Source organism: Pogona vitticeps, chromosome 3, assembly GCF_051106095.1.
Source record: "Pogona vitticeps strain Pit_001003342236 chromosome 3, PviZW2.1, whole genome shotgun sequence".
Classification (NCBI taxonomy): Eukaryota; Metazoa; Chordata; class Lepidosauria; order Squamata; family Agamidae; genus Pogona; species Pogona vitticeps.
In genome coordinates this window covers 116892740-116913464 of record NC_135785.1, presented here as the reverse complement: position 1 = coordinate 116913464, position 20725 = coordinate 116892740, and positions in this window count along the sequence as shown.

Below are 20725 nucleotides of genomic sequence, written 5' to 3'. Positions count from 1 at the left end.
CTGCAGCACAGACTTCTGTTGCTAGATGTTCTGTTTGTGAAGTAGTTAACAACCATTACCCAGTATGTGAGGGGCCCCTATGCCTGTTATCCAGTGGTCTTGACTGCCTGATTCCACATGGAAACACTGATATGTAAAAATAAAAATGGCTATATGAAGTTGTTTATTATTAAAAGTTTCATTTGTTTTGTGATTCTTTTATCAACACACCATTCATTTTCCAAAGGTCCTTGGCAGCAAAACAAGCCCAAATCATCACCCTTCCACCACCATGCTTGACAGTTGGTGTGAGGTGTTTGTACTGATATGCTGTGTTTAGTTTTCACCAAACTTTGCACGTGCATTTTGGCTAAACATGTCCACTTTGGTCTCACCTGTCCAAAATACATTGTTCCAGAAGTATTGTGATTTATCCAGATGCAACTCTGCAAATCTAAGTTATGTTCTTTTTAGAGAGAAGAGGCTTTCTCCTGGCAACCCTTCCAAACAAACCGTACTTGTTCAGTCTTTTTCTAATTGTACTCTCATGAACTTTAACATTGACATGCTAACTAGGGCCTGTAGAGTCTGAGATGTAACTCTTGGGGGTTTTGCACAGTCTGACTTTGGGGTAAATTGGCTTGGATGTGTAGTCCTGGGAAGACTGGAAACAGACTTGAAATTTTTTCCACTTGTGAATAATCTTCTTCACTGTAGAATGATGGACTTTACATTGTTTGGAAATGGCCTTCTAATCCTTCCCAGGTTGATGAGCAGCAACTTCAGCTTTTGTAGAGGTGGTCACACTTGCTGTTGCTCAATTACTTAAGGGCTTTTGGTTAGCAGTACCTGGCTGCTACTTAGCCTTTTAATTCCTATGGAAGCAGCATGACTTTTCCATTGTGGCTTTATTTTTGTAAAATAAATCATAACCCAGTATAATACATCCTGTGTTGTGGTTCATCTGAGATTGTATTTACGTAATTTTCAGACCTGATGAGAACCAGATGATTTTTAGTATGTCCTGATACATAAAACCATAGAATTCAAAGAGGTTGTGCTTTCTCTATCACATTACTGTGTACCACCCCATCAACAAAATTACCACCCTCAGAGACCTCAGTGCAGGTCCACAAGAAGGGGCCGCTATTTTTGATTGTGAAGTGGACACTGTAAAGCTGCCTATTGATATGTCTGACCAGGAAGACACGCTTATCTTAGAAACAAAAGTCAGTTCTTAATATCTCTATCGACTACGTGCCAAACTCTGGGAATAAAATAGCAGTAACCTGTCCTGTGCCAAATTCTTCTCTCTAATATGTCCAGCAAAACCTGTATTAGACCTGAGACCAATACTTTAAATATCCATTGGGAATTTGTCACCCCATGACTAAGAGCCAAGCCAAATAACCATTCTCACCTAAAGGCTACAGAAAAGCATGCAGGATGAGGCTTGCTACTACAAGTTGACATAAGTTTGGCAATCACTTTTTTTACTTCATTTGCCACTTCCTAATCCACCATTAAGATGCCCCACTGTCCAGGAGCATCTCAAGTCCAATGCTAGAGCAACCAATCTTTGTTTATACTGATAAGACAATAGAATGGCCTCAAATAGTGGTGTTGGCATGTGTGCACTATCTCATCCAACCTAAAGAATGGAGCAGGGAGAGTATTAAAACATCAAGCAATCAGCCTGAACATATAACTGAAAACCACAACAGTTAAGAGCCACATAGCATCACCTCCCCCAACAGGCATAGCAGCTGTAAAGAAGATGACCACTTTTTGATAGAACCACACTGTAAAATTTGGGAATCAACTTATCCAAAAAGTCCTTAGGGTATCTCACAGGAAACCTAAAAGTATGCTTCTCAGTGTTCATTTTGATGCCCAAGAAAGTTAATCTGGAAAAATAAACGGACAGTTAGAGATAGGTAGGTATTCCGTGCATTCTGGCTGTGGAGAGTCACGTCCCGCAGCTGAGGCCAAGTGAAGCTTTATAACAGAGATATTAGAGAACCATTGTTGAGCTAGATGGACAAGTAAACTTGACAGCAGATTGGTAATAGACAGAAGAAGTGTTAAGGCAGAAGACTGGCTGACATAAGGAAACACTGGAAAGGTGCAGGTGGGCCTGCTCTATGCTCAGATTCTTGAGGAAAACTATACATCTGCCGGCATATTCTGGAGAACTTTATCTGCAAGCAAATGAATGCTTAGGCAAGAAGACCAGCTCTAGTTCCATCCACACATGAGATCAGACACAGAGTTGCATTGGAACTGTTGAATCCATCCCCCCCCCCCCTCACTAAAGGCTTCCACATTTCCCATCTTTCGATCGATGACACATTTTAAAAGTAATTTTTAAACAATAAATTGCTGTTTTTATTGCATTCTTGATGGTGTTGTAGTACAGCTTGTTGATATTTTTTACCACAGGAGGTTTTATTAACATACTTTTGTTGTTCTCTTTTAAAGATTTATTTCTCATTATTTATTTTATTGCATTTCTATTGTAAACTATTGTGGCAATTACTATATTTAGCTTCATATATTTTGTTATTATATTTAACTTTTCTAACTAAACTAGGTATAAAGATATTTTGCAAACCAACAAAAGAGAAAAATGTATCCACAGGAGGAGCAACTATCTATGATAAAGTAAATATTCTGCCTTCTCTTTCTGGGCTGCATAGGCTTTTCCTTCTGCCTTCCCCTTTGGAAAAAAATGGAGTGGGCTAGCCTTACTCACTTACACCCCATAATAGTAACACTGCTGCCACCTCCCCCCTTTACTCAGAAGAGAGGAAGGAAATCCCTTCTTCAAGGCAACAGCTAGGGACACTAAAAGCAATAAAAAAGCATTCTTCAGGTATGTGAGTAACAAAAGACAAATAAAAAAACATAGTGGCACAGCTCCACAGTGGAGATGGAAAAATGATATCAGAGGACGAAGAAAAGGCAGAGGTGCTCAATTCCTATTTTAGTTCAGTCTTTTCCCATAAGACAGACTATGAACTTCCAAACAAATTGGAAGTACAAGTGGGGGGGGCAGGATTGCAGCCGGAGATAGATAAACAAATACTCAAGGAATACCTTACCACCTTGAACGGGTTCAAATCCCCAGGGCCGGATGAACTGCATCCAAGAGTACTGAAGGAACTGGCTAAAGTACTCTCAGAACTGCTGTCCATTATTGTCTTGAAATCATGGGAAAAAGGAGAGGTGCCAGAGTATTGGAGGAGGGCCAGTGTTGTCCCTATCTTCAAAAAAGACAAAAAAAGAGGAACCTAGGAACTACAAGCCAGTCAGCCTGACATCAATCCCAGGTAAAATTCTGAAAAAGATCATAAAGTGGTCATTGTGCAAGCACCTAGAAAACAATGCAGTAATAACTAGAAACCAACATGGATTTGTCAAGAACAAATCCTGCCAAACTGATTTGATCTAATTTTTTTTATCATGTCACCAACCTGATAGACAGTGGGAATGCTGTAGATGTGGTATATCTTGACTTCAGCAAATCTTTTGACAAAGCGCCCCATGATCTCCTGATTAGCAAGCCAACTAGGTGTGGGCTGGATAGATCAAGTGTCAGGTGGATACACAATTGGCTACAGAATCATACTCAGAGGGTGATGATTAATGGGTCCTTCTCTAACTGGAGGAGGAATTAGTGGGGTACCCCAAGGCTCAGTCCTTGGGCCCAGTGCTCTTCAATATTTTTATTAATGACGTGGATGAGGGAGTGCAGGGAATGCTTGTCAAATTTGCAGATGATACTAAATTGAGCAGAATAGCTAATACACTAGAAGACAGAAACAAAATTCAAAATGACCTTGATAGGATGGAGCACTGGGCTGAAAGCAACACAATGAAATTCAACAGGGATAAGTGCAAAGTACTGCACATTGGAAAAAGAAACCAATTGCACAGTTACAAGATGAGGGATACCTGGCTCAGCAAAACTATGAGCGAGAAGGATCTTGGAATTGTCGTAGATCACAAGCTAAATATGAGCCAACAGTGTGATGTGGCTACAAAAAAGGCAAATGCTATTTTAGGCTGCATTAATAAAAGTATAGTTTCCAAATCCCACAAGGTGTTAATCCCCCTCTATTCAGCACTGGTTAGGCCTCACCTTGAGTGTTGTCTCCACTTCAAGAAGGATCCTAATAAATTGGAGCAAGTTCAGAGGAGAATGACAAGGATGATCAGGGGGCTGGAAACCAAACCTTATGAGGAAAGGGTGAAAGATTTGGGCATGTTTACCCTTAAGAAAAGAAGATTGAGGGGTGATATGATAGCAAGGGGCAAGATCTGTTCTTGATCATCCCAGAGTGCAGGACACGCAACAATGGGCTCAAGTTAACGGAAGTCAGATTTCGGTTGACTATCAGGAAAAACTTCTTAACTGTTAGAGCAGTACGACAGTAGAACCAGTTACCTTGGAAATTAGTGAGTGCTCCAACACTGGAGGCATTAAAAAAAAAACAATTTAGATAATCACCTGGCAGATATGCTTTGATTGCATTCCTGCTTTGAGCAAGGGGTTGGACTTGATGGCCTTGTAGGCCCCTTCCAACTTCACTTTTCTATGATTCTATGAATCTAAAAAGATTCCATGCAAAGGTGGAAGCATGTCACAGGGCTTCTTCCCTGCCCATGGCTTAACTAAATAAAGCACATGCAAATGTGTCTGAATAACCAACAGAGCAAGAAAATAAAGAAACATTTCCCAGATATCTACCTGGAAAGTACCATGCTCACAAAAAAACCTGTGACATTCCTTTGTTCCTTTTGTCAGTGATTGTCCTAGCTAGAACTTCTCTACTTCACGGCCAAATGGAAAAAGAAAAAACATCCCAAGCTTCTAATCTAAAGATTCCTGAATTAGCCTGATAGTTATATGGAATTATGATACTGTGAGAGACAAGCATGAAACAGAGTGTGTATGTACAGTTTTGTGACAGACTCCCTCCCATGTGAAAATATTGCTACCAAATGGCAAGTAAGTGAATGCGAAAAGAATAGCCATTTAGGATTTGATATCTGATGAGCTTATCAGCCTGATCTGTATGATGCAGAACTGGCTGGGTGAAATGTGGGACTAGTAAATTTCAGGTGAGACCTGGGCACCGGGAAGCAGATTTGTAATCATTGATCATTATTCCCTCTTCCTCAATATGTGGCCTATTCTGCAATCTTCTCTCCCTCTGTGTGTATGCCTCTGAAAGTGGGTAAACCACCTATAGACCATCGTGATTGATGCCATTGGTGTTGTCAACATTCAGACTGCCCTTTGCTATGTAAAGCTTGCCATCCTTTTTTCTGCTCACAACACAGACACGATATTGTGCAACAATATCAGGGCATTTCCTGGCATTTGAAATCATGGATACAGAAGCCCAATATTCCACATCCATAAACTGGAGATATTTTGAAGAATTTAATTTCCTGGCTATTTAAAATGGAAGCTTAATTATGCATACACTATACACAAATTCCAATAGAAATGTCCTTCATGTAGAATTAGCCAGAGGATCCATGCAGATGAACACATGAGCTGTACTATGGTTGCTGGGAGAGGACAAAAGCAGGAACAACTGGTATGTGGCTGCACTCCTTCTGTGCCAAAATATTTTGGATACCTGCTTTTGGACTTAATGAAATAGTGAAGAAGTGTGAGTTGAGTGCAACACATACAATGGAGAAACATACACACCCTTTAACTTCTCAGGTAAACTAATGTTGCCATGCTTGTTCTGCAAAATGTAGACTAGGAAGTTATGTTCCACTTTCTTTTACTTGGGGTAGGCAACCTGAGGAACAAAAAGTATATCAGACCAAAAGTTCTACAAATACGTTATGTGCACATTTTCCAAAACATGTCCCTTTGCCTTTTGAATTTTTAAAAAAGGCGAGAACTGGGAGTTAGCAAAGATATCCACTAGAAAGTAAGGCCAAAGTCATCCATACTATGTGAAAGAAAGACAGGAACAAAAATCAACTCATCTGAAGTGTAGTGTTGGAGGAAAACCTTACAAATACCACAGACAGCCAGAAAGGAAGAAAAGTGGTTGTTCAATCAAGTAAAACCTGAACTCTCACTAGAGCTAAAATGAGTTAACTGAGGCTATGCTACCAGGCATGTATAATGAAAATACAAAACTGACTGGAAAACACAATATTGCTAGGAAATGGGGTGGGGAAGAGAGCACAACCTAACATGGGATGCCATTGGTTTGTAAGATCTAGAGGTCATTAACTCATACAATATAGTCACCACACACTAGAAATGACCCTTATGGCATGTAACATCTCAGGAGATTTTTCTGACAAGATAGGTGGAATGTTGAAACTATGATGGGATATAGGCACCAAAGCTCTGCTAACATTGAGTAAGTCCATTCCCAATCACAAAGCAAAAAACAGTAATTTAGACAAGTGAATCTTTGAATATAGTCCTTTATTCTTTTTAAAATATCTTTTAAAATATTTTTACAATCAGAAACAGAATCGCTTTTGGAGCACGAATCCATGTTACGCCAGGAAGGAGTTCAAAGTTCTCCTTGCAAGAGTCACATAATTGTGAAAGTTCAGATTTTCCCTTGTGTCAGGAGCTAGGTCTCAGAAATTCTGAGAGAATGTTTATTGAAAGCACTCAGGGTTCAGACAAACACAACTGCTCTGCACTTTTTAATGCAAAATTACTTTGAATATGCCTTACAAAATTGTGTGTTAATTCCCTGGAGATACATGGCAAAATGTCCCTTTCTGGAGGACTGTCACTCCGTTACTTTCTTTAGAGCAAGCCTGACTTTTCAAAGAAAACCTGTATTTTGACTGTTTCTGTGAAAATCCTTTGCCCAAACTTCCCTAAATTTGGCACAAAGATATATATATTCACAAAAAAACATATTCAGGATGGCAGTAACTTGAAGTTTTAAAAAAGATGAGTGCAGGAGAACACATAAGAGATTTGTTTATCCTTATCAATCAAATTGTATTCTCCTGTAGTACTTGCTTTGAGACCTTTGGGGAGTCCTTTTTCCTAGTTCCTTTCATTGTGGCTACTCCCAAGGTGTGGAGCTAGCTCCTTTCTAGGGGAGACGAGGTTGCCCAGCCCTGCTGGTTGCTGTGGAAAAGTTTTGAACCAAGTGGGTGTGCTATTTTGCTTTTTTTAAAAAAACTGACAGGTTTTTTAAAAGATATTTTAGAATGCGGAACATTTTGTGTGTTTTAATAGTATTTTCATTCAGTCCTATTGTATGCCACCTTGAGCCATTTTTGGTGAAAGGCAGGATGTAAACTTAATCAGTCAATCAATCAATGTGAGGATGAGGAACATATCGACATGACAGAACTACAACACTTTGCCATCACATCAACTGCAACAGTTCCACCCAACAGAATTCAGACATTTGTGAGGTAGTGTTTGCTGATAGAGAACTCCGGTGCGTGTGCGCGCACACACACGCACGCACGCGCACAGACACAGACATACACACACACCAGAAAATTCAAAATCTATCACCAAATCCCAGGATTCTCTAGGATGAAGGCCTGACAGATTAAGTAGGATCACACTGCTATAAACGAGTTGTATAATTGCACTCTAAGAAGGACAAAGCTAACAGCTGTCTCAGGCTTCTCAAGTCAAAACCAGAAGCAACAAAATACTTTTTAAAAACGATATTCCAAACTTAACTTTTCTGAAACACAGAAAGCAGATTCTCATATGTGAAAGTAATAACTGCTCCATCTTATTAGCATCACAAACAGCGTGAATCCTCTAAAATGGTAAAAAGAGACATCTAAGGAGTCCCATGCTAAACTTTAAATACAAACTGCCTGCCTTCTGTGGAAGTGGACTAGGTGCTGGCTTTTGAGCTGGTTCTCTCTCCATCATTATAACTCATACCCAGCATGGTTTCCGTAAAAATGCTGTACTACTCTAAGGGTTCTTGGAGGGTCCTCAGTAAAATTATCAAGGGCGAGATCCAGTTATCCAGAACTTCAAATTTCTGGATAGATGATGCTTCGGTATATTATGAATATGATTTGGTATAAAAGAATAAGGAAAGGTCAGCAGAGATAAGAGAGAAAGAGGAAAAGAGAAAGCAGAGGGCAGAAAGGAAACAACAATAGGTCATTCGTTATAGAAACTTTCTTTTAAGCTGTGTGTATGTAATGCAAGTTAAGCTAATTGTGTGACACTCACTTTGGGGACCACATTGTCTGTCTCCGAAGCTTTTTCTAATTTCTCCCTGTAATGTACAATTTTCAGAATCTTTCATTCTAATGATTTTAATGCAATCAGCAAAACTATGCATGTAATTGTCTTTGGCACAACGTGCAGGCAGAGTGGCACTTGGGGAGAACTCCTGAACCCCAGGCTCCAGCAGGAGAATGCAAAGCAGGCCCGTTTTCAATCACCGCAGCAGAAGGCAGCCGGCAATGTCTGCAAAAAGCTGCCACGAAAAACATTTGTCGGAAGACAATGACAAAAAGGGGGGTCTCAGCTCGGTGCTATTCAGAGACAATTTGTAAGCGCGGCTGCTGAAGTCGATCCAAACCCTCCTGAACAGCTGGAGCTCTGCAGTGATTGATAAGTGCGCCCAGGAGAACTTCATTTCTGCTTGAATGAAGACAAAGGCCCCATGATGCTGGGCGGATGGGTAATGTCACTATCATTAAGTAGCGAGAGTGGATACGCCAGACCTTCAGATGGGGACACACAGGTCTAGGAAGAGAGGTCAGGGCACACGCCCCTCCCTCAGCCTCGCACAAAACACACCCTTTTCTAATTGCAGCCACAAGGCATACTCTCAGGAGCCGTTACTTTGGTTTAGCAAAACCTGCACTTCTAGCTCCCCTTTTATTTTTGCAAAAAGCCATGCTAACATTAAAGAACAGGAATAATGGTTTCTATTTAAAAGAGAACACGAACCGCTAAATCAACCCGAACGGTTTGATCATGACATTGTTGTCACAGGACATCGGTGGAAAACTGGACTGGGTTCAAAAAAGGCAAAAGACAAGGGCTAACAACATAATCCTTATAGCTTGCAAATAGCTGCGAGATATCACTGGCCACCACGTATCGCCAACTGTTCCACGTGGAAAGAATGCCGCAGGGACTGCTATTTAAGAGTATAGGGTCTATATGCCTACATAACCCCTAACGGTCTTCCTAGACTTCCAGAATAGTTGCTTTCTTTCAGTGGCACTGCTTCTCCACTTACAGGTACACTGGAAGGACAGGAGAGAAGCTATACAGATTTCATCAAGTTGTGGCCAAAGCAGAAGTCTACATTCAGAGCAGAACTTCAGGGGGTCAACCCGTTATGTAAAGAGCTGCGTGAAATACACCTTAAGCTGTCCCAAGTGTCCGAAAATCAAACACCAAAAGATTCTATGGTTTTTTTTTAAATGGACTGTTGTGCTCTGTTATTTTTAAATGTGTTTTTAGTATTGATTTTATTGACCTTTGTAATATAATACTTGTTTAATAATTTTAAAATATTTGTATATGTACTTTTAGCTTTTAGATATTGTGTTTTAATTGCTGTAAGCTACCTTGAATCATTTTAAGGAGAAAGACAGGGTAAAAAATATTTCAAACAAGCAAACAAATGAATAGATAAATATGTAAGCTCTTCAAGCATTATAAAATAGCTACCATGGAGAGGACCTGGGGATATGTATGCCATTCCCAGCTACTCTATGCTGCATTTATAGGGTTCGGTTTCTGAAGGGAAACTGTAACCATGTGCAGTTGAATGCACTTGCCACCTTCCTTATGACTAAGAACACTGGCAGTTCAGGGCTCCTGATAATCAAGAAAATTCTTATCATGCCATGCCCAACATGATTACAGTATCTCTTTTCCTGGTCTACCCAAGGAGGCCAGGAGAAAGGGACGAGACCACTATAAACACAGAATCTCCATAGCTTCTCCTCTATAATTCTAGGGATGGACAGAATCCTCACTAAATTCCACATTCTCTCAGTCTTGTCTGTCTCAACTTGACATCTTAAAGCCCTGCAAGTTTCTTTGCCTCTAGTGGAGAGCACTCTTCCATCTGACCATCCTGTTCTTTGTAATTTCTGTGATGTATCTCTGGCCTTCTTTCCCTTTGAGAAGCAAAGAACACATATTTAACAGGCAGAAAAGGACTGGCTGACTATTAAGAAAGATGCTGACAGCCATCTAAAGAGTCATATTCATCAGTATAGGAGTGATTTGCATAACCCATACAATTCCTGAAATGCATAGTTTGGGGCAGAAAACGATTTTGTCCAAAACCCAGACATTTTTATCCCAAAATTGGCATTTCTGCATAAAACATTGTTCTCGGTAATGCAACAGTTCCTTCAAAAGCCCTAAGAAATTCATCCCCATCCTTGTTTTTGATAAGATTGTTGTCATTTGCCTGTGAAGATGAGACAAGCAAGGCTTTACATCCCACATAACCACATACGGCTGCAGTCCTCTGGCAAAATGGGATTCTGAAGTCCAGGGTAGATGTTTGGAAGGAATCCAGTTTAAGAAAGAAAACAAGGACCATTCAGAGTTTTTTTTTCCAAAGGCCTCTCTTCCCACTGCTTATCTCCATACCTTTTCAATCTAGCAAAGGGCAGGTGGCCTTCTCAGGGACTTCAGAGGGACACTGGATGTCCTCTTCAGCTTCTTCTGGCCTTGGCCCATGTGGGATGCAAAGAGCTATGCTGCCTTTCTTTTTACACATATGATACATAGCTTAAACAAGCTTTTCCACTTTTTCACAGAGGGAACTGCATGATAGGCAGGCTATTCTAGTCCCAAAGTGGCCGCGGATCAGGACAAAAGACACCAAACTAGCACTGATTAGAGCAAAACTAATATGGCAATTTTTCAAAGTGGTCAGAGGGTTTTTTAGTACCAATCTAGACAATGTTATTTATAAAGGGATTGTGTGTTACACTTTTTTCAGGGCACCCCAAAGAATCTCTAGGCTTCCTTCCTTTCTTTTCTTGCAGGTTGAGAACACCGTATGAGCTTTCAAACCTCTGTAGCTCCTGGAGGAAAAAACCCAGTGAACCTAAGTAGATCAGTGATAATGTCACAGCACTATTGAATTGGTCATTCCTCCCCCTCCTCCTTTCACTGCCTGACCCTTCTCTTGCATGGTTCAAGGAATCGGCAAAACTCCTTGACACAGAAACTGGAAGACACTTGATCTGTCTGTTACAATTTCCACCAGCTCTGGAGGGAAAGCACACATGTGCACAATTTTCTTCTGCTCTCCCTCCTCTCCCTCCCATCTTCCCTGTACTGTTCTGGCTTTTGTTTTGTGTTATAATGAATCTATCTCTCTTTTTCAAATGCATTGACTAAACAGAAGTATCATAAGCCAGTGGAACCATAGGAGATTTTTCTCTCTAATGTGAGCAGTGAGTGTTTCAGAGTTGTCCAGTTCAGCAACTTACACCATGTTCATGTTGGTTAAACTTGACTTTCAACTGGGTACATCCGGTGGATACTTTTACAGGCATACAACATTTAATATATAAACTGAGTGACAGAACTCCTCCTATCATACATCAGGGGAAGCCAAGAATTTATGCTAAATGATTCAACAAGACTTAAAAATATTGGCCCTACTAGAGTGTCCATAGTTTGGCTCCAAGCAGTAAAATATTTTGAGCTTGTATTACCTTTTTTTCCCCCCCTCAAAGCCCAGTTGTTGAGTTGGGAAAGGGAGAAGGTTGTTCTTACTTAATGGGGGGGAGGGGAGAGAGAGAGACAATGAATACACATTCTCAGATGCTTCCACTGAAAACATGTTTCAAGACTGACCCATATGATCCTCAGAGAAAAAATGGAGACAAATACATCCAGCTGATCATAATGTAAAAAGTTCCTCTGCTATATCGCATAATACTACAAGAGGGGTCCTTGTTCCTTTTTATTTATTTATTTATTGTTTGTTTGTTTGTTTGTTTATATCCCATCCATCTAGTCAATTGACTACTCTTAGTGGCTTCCAACATATATAATAAAACAAAATGAAATATAACAAAATCTATGGGCCTAGAGTGGATATAGTTCAGCTGTTTTGTTTTGGTTCCAGAGAATGAAATGGAAAATAATGATGTTAAGCTCTTTATTGGACTTAGGGCAGAGAAGGGAGACCAAGACGTTTGCTCAGTTCAGAGCTACCCACCTCCTGATCACAAGTACTTTCCTGTGCAAAGGTCTTTCACAATAGCATTGCAGTGAGAAGTTGTGGGAGTACAAAGCACAAGATCTTGCGCACTGGTAACTACATGGGGAAATTACTGCTATTGACTGTGGCAAATTATCACTTCCTTCAGTCTCGAAAAACTATGGTAACATGCTCTGTATGGAGGACTTGGAACAGCGTCTAGTGTGGCAGAGGAGGCCGATTCGAGAGTGACAATCCCTTCCACACTGAAGACAAATCCAATCTGTCCCCTGTCCAGCTCCCTGGTTTTGCTGCTTTTGTGACTTCCTCTTTGCCTTGGCCTGCTGGACAAGGGTCTCTTCAAATTGGGAGAGGCCGTGATGCAACGCCTGCCTCCAGGATGAACGCTCAGATGTCAGGATTTCCCATCTGTTATACAATTAGGGTGTGTGGATACTGTCTGCTTCAATGGTGTCTGAAAAATTCTGAATTATGTGACTAACAAATCTATCTGCTTAGAAACAATTTGTAGCATGTCCGTTTTGATTCATATCCAAATATCCTAAAGTGTCTATATATTTTGCATATGTCTAAATGACAAAAAAACACCAAAAAACTGAAAATGAGGAAAATAGAGGACTCTGACCTGAAATGTGAGATGAAACGAGACATCATCAATTACTGTGAGACTTCTAAGATGTAGGCAAATCTCTTGCCATTTTTTAACTTGTCCTGCTTTCCTCTCAAATCCCCACCACAAGCTGGCCACTTAGATAGTTTAGGTCCTGCTCTTAACCCAAACGTGGCCCACCCTACTCAAATCCTGCACAACAGCAGAAACTCCACAACGCATGCATTCAAGCCATTAAACTAAGACCTGCAACCCTAGCTCCTGAAAATGAAAGTGAAGCAAGTAACAATCTCTCGCTACTCTCCAACACGCTGCCCTCACCAAATGGCTGCAGATCCCATGGGGCTCTGCAGTTGGGGTTTGGACGAGAATCTGGGCCTTACACTGGCTGTCAATCTCCTTTGGCTCTGGGCTTCCTGACATTGGTATAACAACACTTCTGTTTTCTCAGTTAGCGTGTATTCGTTCATTTGGTTAATAGGTCCAAATTTCAGTTTTTTAATCCCTGAAATGGCATAGCAATATTTGGGGCTTTGGCAAACTGTGCTTTGACTCAGTTACTTGCATTTACCCAACTCTCAGCCTGGATTTCTCTCTCACACACACACAAACCCCCCCCCAATTATTTGTACCTTGTATTTGCATTGGAAAGGTAGCTTCTATCAGCTGCCCAGCGCTTGACTACTTGTGGTGGCAAAGAGCAGCTGATGGGAAGAAATCCAATTCCAATTTGAAACCATTGCAAATGGTTGACGACTGCCCGTGATATCTACAGAAGCCCATTGCAACTTCCTTCTACATGAAAAAGAAGAACCCGTCTTGAAATTATGTCTAGTTTGACCCTCAAATCCTGTCAATGTGTGCCTTAAAATGAAAGTTCTACTGAACTGGAAAAGACTGTCAATCAAGGAGGAATCATGTCTCCGTCATTAGAGAACACACCTCATTCTCTAACAAGAATTTGTGACTAGCACTTTAGGGGAGGACAATATTGAATTTTCTCCTTTGCTGAGCATTGATTAGTTGATTAATTTGTCTGATGGATAGTACTATCAGAGTTGAAAAATAGCTATTTACAAGTAATAGTTAACTAACTAGTTACTTTGGGTAATGCATAATCTAAGTTACAGTTACTTTTAGGTGTAATGCATCATAGCTAAGTTACTTAAGTTTAACACCTAATTATTTTCAAAAGTTACATTTCAATACATTTAGAGGCATTTTAAATGGAAATGTTTAGGTTTTATGTCATTCTTTTGTCTACCTTAAGTGGTGTGTCTATTGTATTTTTTAATAATATTTTCAAGGTACAATATCAGAATTTGCAGCTAGGAATGAGAGAATATATTTCTGGTTCATTGATAATGTTAGCACAACAGGTTGATAATGTGCAACATAATGAATTACTTATGTGATCAGAGATAATAGCAATTTGGCTGTCAAGAGGAAATGAGTAAGGCAATGAGTTCTTTTTCAAATGCAACATTCTAGCATCTGAGTACTATGTCACTGATTCATATAACCCATTACATGAGATGTATATGTCAAAACCTTGACTTCTCAAGGAAGGAAGGAAGGGGGAAAGATGGGAAAGAGATGGAAATGGAAGAAAAGAAAAAGAAAGAAAATGCATTGGGCATGAAAAAGGCTAAGCTCCTCCCCTCCCTTACTCAGTTCCAGGCTGCTGGGTCTTTTTATTTCTCGAGGTGCAGGGACCAACAACAATAAAAAATAAGGGTACTGCATTATACTTCATGTGGGCTATAATTATAATCTTTTCACTAATGAGACTTAAATCAGCTTGTATCATGAATATAAAGTCTGCTTTTCCTAATGCTCCACATTCTGTGCGTGGGACTGCAGGTGACATGGGCGGGCCACATACAGGGTAAAATGGACAGAATCACAGAAATGTCAGGAGAAAATGAAAGAAAAAGAAGCAAAGTGGGTAGATTTGCCTTGTTTGAGAGTAAGGGAACAAAAGGACCAAACTACCTGGTTATCCTCTGGAAGTTGACCAGACAACCTCAGTGGGTGCTTTTCTAGAGCTTTTCCACTGCACATGATGCAACAGGACTTTCCAAACAAATCAAGGAACAAAGTGGTTGAAAAAGGAAAGAGTGGAACCTGTCCTTGGGAACATGCAGTAAAAAAAAGAGAGAAGAGAAGACAATCAAGTGAATCCCAGGTGCGTGAGAAACAGTCTTTCTCTGCTGAGGCCTATAGTGAAAGAACACACACACAAACGCACACACATAAAACACCCTGAATGGCAGGGACTATTATCAAGCTTGAAACAATTTTTTTTTAAAAAAAATTCACATTGTCTGGGCGGGACTTAGGAAGAGGTAGGACACAAAGGATCAAGAGCTCAGCTCCACAGAATGTTGGCTCCGTCAGCTCTTGTAGCTGGGCAGGGCTCCTTTGCCTTCCCTCCTGGGAATAGCTCGGGACAAGAGCTTGCTCTACTTTTCCGGGAGGGGGGAGGATGAGCACCTTTAAAAGGATGTTCCATCACATGCTCACCCTCTTTCTGAGGCTTTCATTCATGCAGTGGATGTCTCATTTTGCTGCGGGAATTTCTTGTTGCGCCACAGCGCCAGCCAGCTCTTTAATCGGGGGGGGGGGCATTGGCACTTCCCAAAGGTTTGGCAATTGCCAGGGATTCAGTTGATCCCCGACAGGCCCGTATTAGTGGGTGCAACTGACTGTGAGAAGGATTAATAAATAAAATAAAATAATGAATTAACAACAACAACAACAACAACAACAACAACAACAACAACAACAACAACAACAACAACAACAACAACAACAACAACAACAACAATTAATACTAAGGTTAAAAAGAGAAGGAATAATAATAATCAATAGTATACTGAACTAAAGGGTGAACAGTGGCACCCCTTAGGGGGCACAGCCCGCCTGGGTGCAGGTGAACTTGGGGCACTCAGTAGGTATCCCCCCTTTTTTTCAACCAATAAGGGGATAAGGCGAAAGGGAAGGAGACAGTTAAAATAAATTAATTATATACACACACACACACCAAAGGGATTGATTGGAATGGGGGGATATTGAGTGGTTAAAGGGTTAAGAGACACAGGATTGAAATTCAGTTACCATAGATAATAAATAGATAAAAGAATAAATATTAAGTTAATTAATAAAGCGGTTAAGTTACACAGGAATGGATTTATTCATCAAAGATAATAAATAAATAGGTTCACCAAAGGGGCCACCAGTCGAGGCCACAGTCATTTAAGGTGAGTCTCTTGATATATTGAGTCATGGAGCCTAAAAAAGGACAAGGCAAGAGTAAAGGGAAGCAGCCTGCAAAACGCAAGGCGGCCAGGCCTTCTCCACCAGTGATATCATCATCATTGGATGAGGAAAGCTGGCCAGTGTGGAAAGAGCTTTAGGCAAAGATTGCAGTTTTAGAGGAGCAAAGGACAGGCCAAGCAGGAAGGCATGTGGAGCATGAACAGCCTAGGCGTTCGGGTAGAGAAACCAAGCCACAAAGGTGGGCTAGGCTCAAAGCTCTGGTTGACAATCTTTTATTTTGCTTTGCAGCATTAGAAGGCAAAGTAAGGGGTGCAGCAGAAGGGTCTGGACCCTCCCGGGAGCAGCTGATGGTTGCCTTAGAGGGTACACTTGTGGAATCAAGAGCAGAACACTTTGAACCATCAGCAAGGAAGGAAGGCCGGAGGCAGGAAGTGGCACCAGAAGCCAGGCCAGATGGGGAGGGGGCATCATTGAGTCAAACCATCATTCCAGCTCAAGTGCCAAGTGAGCTCGCTGTTGCACCAGATAAAGGTAGTGGCATGGTGATATGGCCTTAAAGGTATGGAACGCACATTCAAGATCAGCCAGGGGTTTCACTAGTGACAGGGCAGGGTGGGCTGCCAGTACAAGCGCCCCTGTTTGGGCCCTGTGCCAATGTTTGAAGGGCACCTTACCCTCCAACATCCTTTTCAGCATTGCAGGGGGCAGCCATGGGGTAGGCATTTGGCCATACCCCTCTATACCAGATACAGGGTATAATTCTGTACCCCTCAGGTCCTTGCCATTTGGGGACTACTCCCTCCCGCTGGGTGACCATCTTACAGCAGCCACGAAAGAGCGGATTTGTAGGGATAACTATGTAGATGTGTTTGAATTATTGAATTGGAAAGTGGATGCCTGAAAAGGAAGATGAGGTGGCTAAGCAGTGTAGACAGAACAGGAAGCCAGAACGTTCATGGGCTTACTGGCTGCCTGGCTTCCTGATCTATATTGCAGTCATAGTCAAGGCACAACCATGGAGGGCTCAGTCTCTGGTCCAGTACTTGGTCCTTATTTATAGAGCATACATAAACTTTCTAGGGCATACTTGGCTCCTATACTATCAGAACCTTCATATGAGAGTCTCAATACATGCCAACATGAGATGGGATGAGCCACACCCAGGGCTGTGGCTTCAAACTATGATGCCGGCCCGGTCAGCTCAGGGTGATAGATTTGACAGTGGTCACCTCATTAGAAAGGCAGGGCAAACTAACAACTCCCGTGTGATGGCGGGGCAGGTGGTTCAACCCAGCTTGTTCTGCTGGGAGTTCAACTCTTGTGGGGGGGGCTGTTCTAGAAAGGCATGCCTCTATAAACACAAGTGTTCTGTCTGTGGGGGATACCATACTGGTTCCCGATACTTCAAAGGATGTCCCTCTAAGGGAGGCAGTAGGAATCAAAACAACAACAAGAAGCCGGATGTGTCAGCAACTGCAGGAAAAGGGGGCCAGCCCCATTAGGTTGGAGGTGCTGGCAGCTTGCTAGACAGATACCCAAAGAGAAGTGATGCTGCATATTTGGTTGGTTTTTGGTTTGGTTTTCATATTCCAGTACAGGGAGAGTGCAAGGCCACCTTCGCAAAGAATTGGAAGGCTACACAGGGGATGGAAGGCATTGTTAGGGCAAAAGTAGCTAAGGAGTTGGCAAAAGGGAGAATAATAGGGCCCTTTCCCCAACCACCGGCGCCTCATTTTAGGGTCTTGCCTTTAGGTTTAGTACGTACCCAAGAAGGTCCTGGGGGAGTTTAAACTTACCCATCAACTTTCATATCCAGAGGGTGATTCAGTTAATGATGGCACTCCTCAGGAGTGCTGCTTGGTGCGTTACACATCTTTTGATGAACAGTGCATAAAATGATTGAGGGTTGGAGCAAAGAAAGGGATACAATAACAGATGATAGGTCCCCATTTACCCCTGTCATCCTAATCAGATTCAGTCAGTCCTGGAGCACCAGGACTAAGCATATGTACCAATGTGTACTAAGTGTCCCTTTTTTATACAGTCACATTAATAACATTCTTTGGAGTGTTGTGGGTTAGTGAAGTGGTTGCAGCAGGCAAAAAATAAGACATCACACATGGCATTACAGCTAGTGGATGTGGCTATAGTACCAGGCAAAATACAGGTGGATATACGTAGATCTAAAACAGACCAGCCTGCGAGAGGGACAAACATTACATTAGGCTCATGTTCTATTAGAGAAATATGCCCAGTTAGTGCATTGGAGCTGTACCTAACATGGTGTGATGATACACAGGATTATTTGTTCTGCCACAGGGATGGTATCCCTCTAAAAAAATTCCAATTGTAGAAGGTCACAAGCACGGTCTTGGGACAAGTTGGGTTAGAAGGATAGCATTTTGGTACCCATTCATTCTGTATTAGGTCTGCATCTACTACAGCTTCTCTAGGATATAGCCCAGATCAGATTAAGAAAGTTGGGAGATGATCATCCAACAGGTATAGATTGTATGTTTGTGACATGCCACTGTTGTAGACTGGTGCCTGGCTCTTTGTGTTTTGTTCTTTTTCAGGAGATGACCGGCCCAAGTGGCAACTCCAGATCTGGCTGGTGGGCCACAGCTTTATTTACTGGGCAGGCGTGCATGCTGCCAGGTCGGCTTGGGGACTTGAAGCCTCTGTCCAACTTTATTGGAGAGAACAGCGAAGCATGCTTTGGAGGGAATTCAATGGAGCTGTTACTTCAGGTTTCAGTGTGCTTCCAGACATACTATTGATCCTCTTGGGTGGAAATGACTTGGTCAAGAGGAGTGGCAAATCATTAGTGCTTGATATTTTGCGGGACCTTCAGTGCTGGAAGGACAAGTATCCAGAATCAAGAGCGATTTGGTCCAGGGTGATTCCACAGCATGTATGGAGAGCGGTGTGTGAACCTCAAGTTGTTTAAATCGGGCACGTTGTAAGGCCAACAAGGAATTATGTAGGGCAGTAATTAATGGGTTAGGATTGGTCACTGGACATCCCAAAATCTGATTGGACTGAATGGAGATATATAGAGGTGATGGGGTTCATTTCATTCCGTGGCAGGTAGTGCAGAAAGAACGAGGATCAGTGAGTCCCCAGGGAATACTTTGGAAGTCATAGCACATCCGACCTCGAGGCGATGTGGATTGTGAGGTTACAGTGCTGGAAGGAAGGAAGGTCTGGGGTCCCCACTAGGCGGAGGGCTGCCAAAGAGGAGGGCTTACAGGCCCAGTGGGGGCTCGATATTTTGCCATCTGGGGTCATGTAAGCTTTAGGACTGCACAACAACGAGGTGTGGGACTTGCCACTATATGGCTGGGGAGGGGGTCCCATGAGACCTTTGGCTCCAGGCCTGTTCCCGCACTACCACAGGCCCATGATTTTATGGGGGCAAGAAGTTATATAAGATGCTTTAAATAAAATGTGGCCCTAGTTTACCCCATCACCTGCGTCTTGCCTTTTTATTGGGAGGGCAATGAAAAGGAAGCTGAGGAAGGTCCCTGACTACTTGCCTGTGTTTGCTGGTGGAGCATTACAAAACCCATGTCATGACAGTTAAATAGAAGGAGACAGAACAAAAAGTGTCACAGGGGCTGCCTAGTGGTACTCTAGAAAGTTGAACTATCATGGTATTAGGTCACTTCTAGATTGGACCATGTTTATCATCAAGGCTGTGGACTGGCCAGTTTAGAAAGTCTGGAAGTTCCTTCAGAAGTTTTAGGGCTAGGCTGGTGACTTGATAGTCTAACAGACATCTGGATTTTAATGGGGCCATGTCCTCTTAATTTAATTGACGGAGAATGAATACTGTATTGATGTAAGGCATCCTTCAGTCTCGAAAGACTATGGTAACGTGCTCTGTATGGAGGACCTGTAACAGCGTCTAGTGTGGCTGAGGAGGCCAATTTGAGAGTGACAATCCCTTCCACACTGAAGACAAATCCAATCTGTCCCCTGTCGAGCTCCCTGGTTTTGCTGCTTTTGTGACTTCCTCTTTGCCTCGGCCTGCTGGGCAAGGGTCTCTTCAAATTGGGAGAGGCCGTGATGCTTGGGCATGTCATGAGAATGGCTGATGGTCGGATTCCAAAGGATCTCCTGTATGGAGAATTAGTGCAGGGAAAGCGCCCCAGAGGGAGACCACAGCTGAGATACAAGGACGTCTGCAAGCGAGATCTGAAGGCCTTAGGAATAGACCTCAACAGATGGGAAACCCTGACATCTGAGCGTTCAGCCTGGAAGCAGGCACTGCATCGCGGCCTCTCCCAATACTGTATTATAGTATAGGCATTTAAATGTTATCTCACCTCCCAGACTGCTATTCAATTGCAGCCTTCCAATAGACATCAAACCTTTTGCGCTTCCACCCTTTTTCTGAAAACAGATATAGTACACTAGCCAAAGTGCCAGGATGATACCAAAACAAATGTATAAAATTACAGATGTATATAAAATCATATAGTCAAACAGCAAGAAAATGTATATACATTGAGCTACAGGGTAAAGTTTTTTTTAAAGCATCTATGGAAATCCAGGAATTTATGATATATTTAGATTTGTTATATACTTTATAAAATGTGCTCTCTGGGTGTCATAGAAATCATAGAATCAA